General features: G+C 37.7%; 1 long non-coding RNA gene across 1 annotated transcript; it reads right to left on the minus strand.

Annotated features, from left to right (window-relative positions):
- Positions 1 to 359: 359 nt before the first annotated feature.
- Positions 360 to 3,809, minus strand: LOC139124862 (uncharacterized). The gene is made up of 2 exons (XR_011550078.1): positions 3,486 to 3,809; positions 360 to 2,097 (listed from the first exon to the last, which is right to left on the minus strand). It is a non-coding gene; the product is annotated as an uncharacterized lncRNA (long non-coding RNA).
- Between the last annotated feature and the right edge of the window lie 8,478 nt (positions 3,810 to 12,287).

Raw genomic sequence — 12,287 nt, forward strand, 5'->3', positions numbered from 1 at the left:
TTGTAGTTCTGATCAGTGTGTTACTCATCATGTTATTGGATGATATTTTGTGCGTGGAATGAAAGGCTGTTTACCATCCAATCAGAGCTCATGTAATATTTCTGAGATATCTGATTTCTAAAAAAATTGATCCTACACTAAAGTGTGGATCGACTTTTCCTACGCTGTCAATCCCACACTCCCAGTTGCCAGGAATGTGAGGACAAATCAACAGGTGGTTGAAAAAGTCGCCTCTAAAGGCAGTTGTTTCCTTACTTGCAATCTCAATATGCACAAATGGTAAATACATTATACTTTACCTACTTTGACTTTTTGCCACTAAAGTTAAAAGATTTGACATCAAATAGTAAACAGACATATTCTCTGAATAATACAACTTTTATTGAAAAGTGACAAGATGTTTCTAATCAGATAGGATTTATACATTTGTAAAAAATAATACATTTGAGATCAACTACTCTGCTTCTTTGCAAAGTCTCTTTCTGTCTGTATGTCAATCAGACATGGACATACAGATTGAGAAATCTAACAACTTTTAATTTTTGTCTGCATTCACACTCAGCTGTTTGGAAGAGCACTAAGAAATTTATAAAACTATTTGAGATTCCTGAAGTTATGGTAATTTAAATTTAAATTGGAAACTGACTGAAACACAAATGGATGATATGGATTGTTACTGGGCCTTGCTGAGTAAGTTAGGAAATATGGGTACAAAATATAAAAACATTCAGAAGTTGTTTATTTATTGAAATGAACTAAGAAAAACCCCAGAAAACCTTGGCAATTAACACAAAATATCTTACCTGTAATAAGTAATACATATACATGTATATCAGTATACAGAATATATTTCTCAAAATGAATTCCAATGTAGTGTAAATACACCCTAAGAACCAATGAAAGCAAAATCAAAAGTGAGCATCTCCCCGAGTTTTAGGCTCATTGTACATACCGGTAATGACCTTGTATTTAGGTAACATGTACTCTAGGTACAATATTTGGACTCTCAAACTTTTACAAAGTCTTTTACAGTGTAATGTCAGCCGAGCACTTGTGGAGCCTCATTTTAATTACTACAGGGTTGGTATCTGTTTGAATTTCAAATGTCAGTAAATATTGTACAGTTTGTTTTTCAACTACCAAATTTGGCAAAGGGATTCCAGATATTTATTTTTTGAATTCCAATGAAAGTCCTTTCCTGAGGAAAGTTGAGCAAATGTTTGAAATTCTATAGTTTGAGGTGCATGATAACACATTCAGAAGTAGTAATTTCCCTCACAAGTCCCACTGTAATACTGTTTGTGACAAATTCTGACTTGTAGATTGTCAAGCTGTTGATTAAATTTTCGATTGTTGAAAAACTAAGCCAGTGAGAGTTTTTCTTTTACCAAGAGCTTTAAAATGAGCCCTGCCAAGTGGTAGATCAGAAAAGAATTGTAGAAATTTGAGAGTCTGACTATCTGTCCCTGAGGTGCATTCTACCTTAATACCTGACTTACTGTGTCAGATAAGGAAAAGGCAATACAAAAATTTTAAGTGTGGAATTATTACACTTTGCCAAAGTAGTTGTAATTTAGCTGAGAGGAGCAGAATTAAATAAAACTAAATTATAATCAGTGTACAAACAAAATCATGTATGAAAAGTTATCATGTAGTTTCCAGCTTTTGAAATATATTCTTAAACCAAAGCCTTTTTCAGGAGAACATTCAAGAACTCCAGTTCAGCAACAAAGTATTAGAATGCTTGCAATTTCTGTATGGTTCAACAGCAGAATTATCCGGGTTGACAGTATAAGTCTAGATGCCTGCATTCTCTTTTCAACAGTGGAATTATTCGGGCTGACAGTTAAAAGTCTAGATGCCTGCATTCTCTGTTCAATAGTGGAATTATCAGGCCAGAGCTGACAGCAAAGTCTAGCTGCTTGCAATTTCTGTTCAAGTATATACAGCATATACATCATAGCACATCAGTTGCATCTGATTATACAAGGACTGAGTGTCATCAAAGTCTAGCTGCTTGCAAACTCTGTTAAATGGTGGAATTATCAAGACTGACAGTGAAGTCATGTTCCTCTATTGGTGGATTGCATTAATGTCCTGGAAATAAAGAAAATAGGAAATCATTTCCATGGTGTTAAAATTAAACCAAAGTCTTTGCTATGGCCATAACATGTACTAATTTTTCCATACAGAAAACTCATAGCACATCAGTTGCATCTGATTTCAGTCAAAATAATCTCATATTCTGTTTCAACATTTAATAGATATTATCTAGCACCAACAATCAAAACGATGAATACCTTTAGGTTCAAAGTACCTCCTCATTAGGACTGGTAGATTTGACATAGCCTTGCGTACCGTGCTGTGTGTTCCCAGTGTTATACGGCCTCCCACCACATAACGCCGGGAACACACAGCACGGTACCCACGGCTAACTTTGACATGGCTTCCGTGAGTGATAGCACTGTGTGTAATACATGTATTTACAACAGAAAGAACTATATCTCTCAACATGCAGCTAAAAGCTAGCAAACAACAAGAAACATGTAAAAACGATATTTAATTGTGATCACTTTGCATTTGAAAATTTATTTCCATTGTTTTTCATCTGTTAAAGATGAGCACATTGTCATCTCTTTGTGATAGACTCATCACACACCTTTACTGAATGATATTTAAACCATGTTGGATCATAGACAGTAGAGGGGTCTTCCCCCCTCTACTGTCTAATGTTGGATTCACTTTTCACACTGTATAGGCTCGTTTTAAATTATCGTAGGTGCAATTCCTTGTGTATTACCACGGTCCCTCTTTTGTGGAGGGACCGTGGTATTACGCATTTACAGCTTCTGTTTTAAACTGTGTCAATCAGATTGGGTCATGGGATACTATCAATTGCTGTTATCAGTCGCGATTTACATGTAAATGCTAACTGTCACTGCTATTTTTAAACAAACACGTCGAAGGTGTTGCGCGCTGTATTGAGTGTTAATTGTCATATAAACAAGCTGGGTCTGACACCTCGGAGCACGTGGAGGGACCGTGCTCGGAGATAGAAACGGAGCTCGATGGTGACACTGACGGTGAGTCAATGCTGTCTGGATATCGGATGCAACTGGCTCTCACATCAAAGTTTACTTCAACTTCACATCACAATATCAAGTTGATATTGATGTGAAGTAAACTTTGATGTGAGAGCCAGTTGCATCCGATATCCAGACAGCATTGACTCACCATCAGTGTCACCGTGCAGGAACTGATTATTATTTACTCAAAAATGAAAAGAATTTTAAGCTTACATCTTAAAATGATGAAACGCATAAAAAACTTCTCTCAAATGAGTGTTTTGGGCTGCGAAAACCCAATCACAAGCTTCCTTATGATATGAGTGTGCAATGAATGAGATTGATTTCAATACGCATCGCGTCGACGATTACCAAATACCTCATTTTCCCGTTAAAACTCCAAAATAAGCTCAAAATTACCACTGTCTTCCGTCTCTATCACCTGATGGGAGATCACTTGGAACAAAATGATCTTCTCTTTTCGTGTGTGTGCTGCTCAAAGAAGTTTTTTGCGTCTCTTCCCGCCCCGCCGGACTTGCCATGCAGCAGGCTGAGCTGTTTGTCGACCAGAGCTAATTAGATATTCATCCAAAACAGCTGATCGGTCTGCTAAAATTAGAAACAAACCCAACATAAATCGACATAAATTATGTAAATCACTTGTACCGACAGTATCCATGGCTACGCTAGATGATGTCATTACGTTAGTCCTTATATGGTGGTGAAGTGGGTCCAAAGAGTAGTGCATATGCTGACCACAGGGCAGTGAGCTCACTGCTGAATAGCCCTGCGTACGATGCTGTGTGTTCCGCTACAGCTAATCGCCCCGCTCACCACATATGAGCGGGGCTATTAGCTGTAGCGGAACACACAGCATCGTACGCAGGGCTAACTGCTGAAGTTTGGCTGCCCGCTTTCTACGCGTTTGCTGGAGACAGCAAACGTATCGAGGCACCGGCTGAGTGTCAAATGCCGTGTTGAGTAGTTATATGACTTGTTTATTTATTTCCAAAATTACTGTAGCTTCAGGTGAGTCAAATTAGGTGCGTGAATTAGAGAATGATGCTAGTACAAGCCCTACGAGTATGATGGCGAGACAGGTCCGGCTTTGGCTACGGGAGGCGGTGTAGCCAAAGCCGGACACTCTCGCTATACTCGTAGGGCTAACGCGTCCATAGTTCACGGACTGTTATTCAGCTGACATTTTCTCGGTGGTTCATTGGTCATTTTACCCGATATTTCTTTCCCAGCTGAGGATACTGGCCATCTTAAATATTTGTAGGTGTTACTAATGTCCATTCACTTCAGTGCAGTTAACGGCAAAGTCTGTCTTTCGGGTAGTTTGGGCTATTGACAAAGGTTGAGACGACCCAAACTAGCCAAAATTAGCCAAACCACCATAAACCACCATAAACGACCCATATCATCAAGTAAAACGACCTAAAATAAGCACAGGGATGAAATATGTCTCAGATTTCTGGAGAAACCGCCCCCAAAACGGCGAAAACCAGCCGGCATTTTCGATCATTGCAAATTCCTATACATGCCATCAACGAGTTAAGGGGTTCGGTTTGTTTCTTCAATAGGGGGCGCTGTGCAAGATTGTTACTGCTTTTGCAACGTAAAGTGTAGCACAGGGAATTTCCCCGTTGTCGTGTTTAGTGGCTTACCAAGGAATGAGATCAAAGTTTTTAGTTTATTACATTTTTACAGCTCATTCACATTTTTTTTGATACCAACATTAATTTATTTGAATAAATTCTACAAACCAAATATTAAGATAACATGTGCCGTGGCCCTGGTTCCATACATGTACATACACATACCTGCATATATGTGCATGCATGCATGCATGCATGCACACAAACATATATATGCGTGCATGCAGGTTACCATGGAAAGTTGAAGATCTAGCAAATAACAGATTAAGTGGGTGGTCGCTTTAAAAAAACAGCGCCCTCACATGGCCATATTGATACAAGGGCATATTACAGGAAACATGCATGTCTACACTTATATGTGGAGACTGGAGACACACACACACATACATACATACATACATACATACATACATACATACATACATACATACATACACATATACATGCATGCATGCATATACACACACATACATACATACATACATACATACATACATACATACATACATACATACATACATACATACATACATACATACATACATACATACATACATACATACATAGGCAGGCTGAGCGCCCTCCTTCGGTGAGCCCAGTTACGATGCTGAAGTTATTTTCGTTTTCAGTTGTGTCATCGAAATGAGCCCCACAACTTGGTAATTGATAGTACCAACAACATGGCTGCCCGCAATTCTGTCGACGGTTTCTCCAGAAGGTGGAGTTTTATTGTATCCCTGAATACCTAGAATGTTTGTTTTAGGTCGTTTACTGATGATATGGGTCGTTTTTGGTGGTTTATGCTGGTTTGGCTAATTTTGGCTAGTTTGGGTCGTCTCAACCTTTGTCAATAGCCGTCTGCAGTCGACCAGTAGGACTGCTCTTTCAGTTGTCTCCAATTACTGTAATTGACTTTTACACTTGGGACCATAAGCTTTGAGTGGTTCAGTTTTTCTCCCCAATCACATCTCCATGACAGTAGACAGAATCAGGTTGAATATTTTCATTTTCTGTGAGAGATAACACCAAGTTGCTTATTAAATTAAATCATTTATTAATATCTTGTATCAGATATCTTGTTCGAATGGATTAGTGGTGTACACCATATTGCGTCTCTTTGTGTGCTGACTACTGTCAAGTCTATCATGCTGTTGGCTATGTGAATATACATGTAAAAGTGAGTTTGTCAGTTTAGTATATTTTATACCATTATTCCTTTGTTTTAACTATGTGAACTGTATCATGGTTATCCCGCATCTTATTTTTGTTTTCAGTAAAAGCAAACAGTACGTATCATAACATTGATAGAAGAACATAAACTTTATGTTACTGTACAACTCCTTTTTTGATAAAATAAGTTGATTTAACGGACACAATTTTCCCAACTATATTTTAAAAATTTGTTCATCCCTATGGACAAAGTGTTATGGGATGCTCAACCAGTGCATATGAAAAAATTAGCCTTGGTGAACTTCTTTCTATAGTGTAAACAACAAAATGGCCACTTTTCTATGCATAGAACTTAGGAGTTTTCAAGCAGAGGGAAATTTGGATAAATGACAAATACAAAAACATATTGTACCATAAAAAATTTATTCTGTGCAACTTTTTTTTTGGGGGGGGGGTAGGAATTTACGTCAGTATGGTCTTTCGTGGAAACTTCATATAGTTTTTGAACAAAGCCAGTTTGTATAAATATTTCCATATTGATGCTTGTGGCAGAATACATGTCCTGAATGAAGGTTTTCTACTGCCTGCTCTGTTTCTAAAACATATTATTGTCTATTTCAAAAGAAAGAGGTGAGCTAACAGAGACTAACCACAGAGTGCGTCATGTATTCATATGAAATTTACAACTGGTGGGTCAGATAGACATGGACAGTTGTGAGTGCACCAGATGGCGCACTGACAAATAGTGCTAAACAATTGTCAGAGAGCCACAAGGTTGATTTCCGGTTGATTTTATTTTCTGAAAAGAAATCACTTTTCATCAGGTATTTGCATTTAGAGCCAATGAGAAGTACATACCTTGACATAGAAATACTGTATATATCCGACTAAAACCCTAATTCTGCTGTGCTTCAAATAACATCGCATAGCAAATGATATCTGATAATCTGGCATTTAATTTCATTATATATTATAACTACAAATTTAGAAAGTTTGAAAATGAAGTTTATTATAAGTATGGTAGTCTGTCACGTTGAATAGTTTCTGATAATAAGACTTTTGTTACAAAAGATTTTTGCTGAAATTGTGCTCCATTTAAGCCTTACTGGTTTTCCATCGGTCGCATATTCCACCAGATCAGAGACATCCCCTGGACATCTTTAACTTTGATGTAAGCTCAGGCTGTTAGATGTATCAGATGGATATCTGAGGGATCTGACAAACACTTCATGAAGAGTTGGTCACTCCCTGTGATCAGAATGATGTATATATATCATGTCTGGACTGTGTAAACTAAGCCATGGTTGCAGTCAGAACATAAGCAGCCATTCATATTGGTTGAACCTGATTGCTGTGGATAAGCGGTGAGGGATTTATCAAGTATTTTTTTATTATTGATGGGGTTCTGAGCTTATTAACCACCAGAGAATTGTTAGATTAAAAAGGTCAATTTCTTGTCTTGGAACCTTAACAAGAATTACTTCAAAAGTCGTACATATGCAAGTCTATTTGTTTTTGTGATACAATTGAATGTGGTTGACTGACAGCCATGTTGTTTCCAGTATTTGATGTCCGTGTGCCACACAAATTTCTCAGAGATGCCTGGAGCGATTTGGCAACAGTAGACTATGATTATGAGGAACTATTTTATCACTTGTGTATAAAGTTCTTTATCCTTGATTGGTTGAAACTTGTCAACTGTCATGTAAATTTCCTGATAGCTGACTTTCTCTTGAGTTATATTCCACTCTTGAGTTCTACCAGTAAGTCACGTTGGCTGTCTGGACAGGTGGAAGACTGACAATCAGCTGATCTGAAAAGCTGTGCTTGGCTGATAGCAGAGCCTAAATTGTCTATCATCCATTTGTCTTTTGTTCATCATTATTTGGCTTCTTGTCAGAAACTGCTGTTCTGATTGTGTTGAAATTTGATAAGCATATGTCACAGTGGGTGCAGACCTTACTTAGGTTTGTAAAATCTCATTGAACTTTTCATATTTTTCCCATGTGTGTTAAGAAAATCTCTGAAACCAGTCATCTAATTACTCTTGTGGTGAAAGTTTGTATTTTTTAGGTACCATTATTTTTTCTGTTTGGGACAATTCAAATCTCTAAAATCACTTCTCAATTGCTACAAAGGTATCCTAATTTATTCAAATCATAGTGAAATTTGTATTTTTGGGAGTAATTTTTTGTTTTTGGTCAAAAAATCTGGTTCTTTGACATCGCTGGTGCAATTGATTGGAAACTTGATACTGAAGTTCCAGTGTTAAATCTAGGCTGCGGGACTCCCCCTCTTTGGTGTGCTGCGCGCTGCCAATTGCACATAGAAGGGGCGACCCATCGCGCACTGCACTGAGCTGGCTGGATGGCTGGCTGCTATGATGGGTGTCACACTTCGATGCATTTGACCCGTTATCGGCACCTGTTAATAGTGCACTGGCAACAGGCATTGTATAGTGTATCAAGAACATATACATGAAAGGAACTAATTTTAGTGTGATTTTGATACTTTTTGAACTGCTTCGATAAAATGCTGTTGAAACAATACCACGCGTAACTTTCCGTACCCTGATTTTGCATATTGAAAGCCTATCAGCGCCAGTTGAGAGTTACGTTCACAAAAGTTCATTGCCCTAGCCCGGTAAGGTTTCTGTGTCACATCATCTCTGTACGATGAGAAATGGAGACAAACTGAACTTTTTGTGCATCATATGAATGTCCATAATACTCTGAAGATAATTCTGATAGCAAAATTTGACTTTACTGTCACAGAAACGTGTTCAGTGAAGACTGCACAAGCATTGAAGGATGGAGGTAGAAGCTTTCTACCTCCATGATTGAAGCAAGCTGTGGTGTCAATGGGTGTCTGCTCAGGAAAAACAAAATTTGAAATTTTTTTTAAAGAATTTCTTTTCTTAGTTTTTTGATAATTTCCTTACAAAATGTTGTTTTCTTAGAATTTTTGTCAAATAGCAATTAAATAAGTTCCAACTGACGCTGATATCAAAATGTGGTAAAATAATTGATAAATAATTATTGAAATAATTGAAAAACCAGACATATTATAAACATGTATAGAATCTCCCTGGGTTTACCAGCATTTAAGATATGCAGTAGTTAAGGCATAATTGCCTTGGTATCTCAAGGAATCTCATATAGTCTCACCACAGTACTCAGTCTATCTTGTTATGACTGTGGCTTCTTTTTGGCAGTTGTTGAACTAAAGGAGATGAGATGTGAACAATTTTTGCCATTTCTGGGAGAAGGCACAGTGATATTAAATACTGAATTCTATGCAGAAAGAATGCTCTGTATGATAGGTCTGCACTTTGGTTCTCATAAATTTTCCTGTACCTTGAAGTTAAATGTACCTCATTCTGTAATTGCAGCTTCTGCTTGATGCATTATAAGAGTAGAAAAATGAAATAGCAGTTCATAATATACAAGCACTCAGACTTAGCAAGACATTTGTAGATTCAAATTTTTTTTGGGTTGAAATACCAGTTTGTTTACTTTACAAATAGGTTAAACCTGGAATTCAAATTGACAGGGGTACAAACAAAAGCACATGCACCAATGCATACAGAAATAATATTTTCATACACATTTGTACACATGGGTTTGTTTGTACTGCTATCATATGATTTTTGAGCATATGAGTGTGTTTAGCACATTGCATCTTTTTTATTCCGGAGTAGAACCATTGAGCTTCTGACATTTTCTGTGAGAGGAACATCACGGGACAGTCTTTAAACAATGGGCAGTAAAATGAGTATATGATGTGGTCCTTATAATTCTGAAAACATTAAATATTGTTTGAAGAATTAGATAATTTAGGACCAGTACATTACATGTATATACTCGTGGTACTGCCCATTGTGAAAGACTGTCCCATGGTGTCCTTCTCACAGAAGTTATCAGTAAATTAATTTATTCCTTTATCTACATTACAGATAACTACACACAGACTGTAACTTTGAGGATCCTGTTAGCCAGTACAGGTGTAGTTGAAGATACTTGTCATAATAAAGACCAGCCTGATTCAGTACGTTGCATTTGATTGGTGGCATGAGAAATGAAAGCAAGGTTTGCTGGGAACTTACGCCAAACCAGAAATGATCACACCACTGGTACAGTGTCTATGATGGACTTGGTGATATCCTCTTCAGAAGTGAAAATTATCTTCCATTTCAAATGGCAAATTCCATGTAAGTCTCTTTACATACGGATTTATATTTTGTTGTGGATTCATAAAAGAATTTCATAGTCCAATTTTTTTATGATACATTTTTTGCAAAGTAAAATGGTTCTTTGCATTATATTGACATATCTTGACAATTTTTTTTCCAGTTCACTTGTCCGTCGGACAAGTGGATTTTCAATTTCACTTGTCCTCTCAAAAATTTTACTTGTCCTCCATTTGTAATAATCAAGACCAAAATGCTTGCGACGAAGTCCGTAGCGGCTTTCAGGGCTTTGTTATCTTGGTAATTTTCGCCGATGTTGACGCCGATTTTTTTCAAAAGTTTACATTGAAGTAGGCCTGCGTACGGTCTGTGTGTTTCCGGCGTCATACGGCCTCCACCACAAGAGGCCGTATAACGCCGGGAACTCACAGACCTGTACGCAGAGTGTTACGTGCAGAGAAACGAACAAAAGGGTGAACTCAGCAGTTTCCGTTTAAACAAAATTTATTACGAAAACAAAACTAATTGCTAAGTAGGGACAGAGTACAAGCTTTAAAAGTGTACAGACTACTTATCTCAGCTGGGACGGCAAAGCTCCAGTCTCAGAGTTGTAACAGTCAGTCGGATGAATGAACAGTCCTTTGGCTTGCAGGCTTGAAGCTGCACAAAGTCCACAGTATAAATCCAGCGTTGACAGTGAAGGTCTTGAAAAGTCTTGAGAATGACTACTGCTGGAGTTTAGTAACACACAAGAGACACGATCCCAAAAGTCTGACTGCAAGCCTGCTGTCCCAGTATTTATACTCATGTGTTTACATAAGCATATAAGAACAATCTAGAACTTTTATTGACATGCTAATTACTGTTCTAAAATTATCTCTCTTACACAACTAATCAACTTTCCAGAACATTCCAAACATGACTAATTGAATTCAAGGTTGTGAGGTCATTAAGGGCAGTGACCTTGAGAATGTTCTAGACTAATTGAACTCAGGTCATGATGAGTGTGGGGGAAATGACCTACATAACACACCCCCTCTTCAAAAAAAGAAAATTTTTCAAAGAAAAATCTTTCTTTTACAAATGTAATCTTGAAAAGGATTTAAGTACTCAAATTTTGTTTTACTCTAAAGTAAAGTTTCTTGAAAGTGAACAACAATAAAATTTCTTGAAAGTGAACAACAATAAACTCTAAATACGAGAGAGACAGTCTGCAATTAAATTGTCTCTGCCTTTGATATGTCTAATGTCAAGATTAAACTCCTGTAACATTAAACTCCATCTTAGCAATCTCTGATTTTTGCCTTTAAATTTCTGCAGAAACACAAGAGGGTTGTGATCAATATAAACCACTATTGGCTGATTTGAAGAAGTAACATAAACTTCAAAATGCTGTAAAGCTAATATCAAAGATAAACACTCTTTTTCAATTGTAGAGTAGTTTCTCTGGGATTTGTTAAATTTGCGTGAAAAGTAGCAAACAGGATGTCCCATGACTATCTTCTTGCAATAAAACAGCACCAGCAGCCGTATCACTAGCATCTACAGCTAATTTGAATGGCAAAGTGAAATCTGGTGCAGACAACACTGGGGCACTTTGCAGTATGGCTTTAAGTGTATCAAATGCCTGTTGGCATTGCTCTGACCAAACAAACTTTACTTTCTTTTAAGTAAGTTAGTCAAAGGCTCAGTAATTGTGGAGAAATTTGGACAGAATTTTCTGTAGTAACCAGCCATACCGAGAAAGCGCATCAGTTGTCGTTTGCAGTTTGGTATGGGAAAACTTGAAATGGCACTGATTTTGGCATCAACAGGTTTTACCTCACCCTGTCCTACAGTATGTCCGAGGTAAGTCACCCTCGCCCAACCAAACTCACATTTGGCAAGGTTGACAGTCAACATGGCTTTACTCAGTCTCTCAAAGAACTTCCGCATGAGCTTGATGTGTTCCTCCCAGGTGTCACTATACAGGACTACGTCGTCAACGTAAGCTGCACACCCGTCTAGCCCGGATATGACGTCGTTGATCATCCGTTGGAACGTTGCCGGAGAGTTCTTCATTCCGAATGGCATCACCTTGTACTGGAACAATCCGTCTGGTGTAACAAAGGCGGATATTTCACGAGCACGATCGGTCAGAGGGACTTGCCAAAATCCCTTCAGTAGGTCAAATTTCGTCACATACTTGGCTTTTCCACTCGG

Source organism: Ptychodera flava, assembly GCF_041260155.1.
Source record: "Ptychodera flava strain L36383 chromosome 23 unlocalized genomic scaffold, AS_Pfla_20210202 Scaffold_24__1_contigs__length_23054250_pilon, whole genome shotgun sequence".
Classification (NCBI taxonomy): Eukaryota; Metazoa; Hemichordata; class Enteropneusta; family Ptychoderidae; genus Ptychodera; species Ptychodera flava.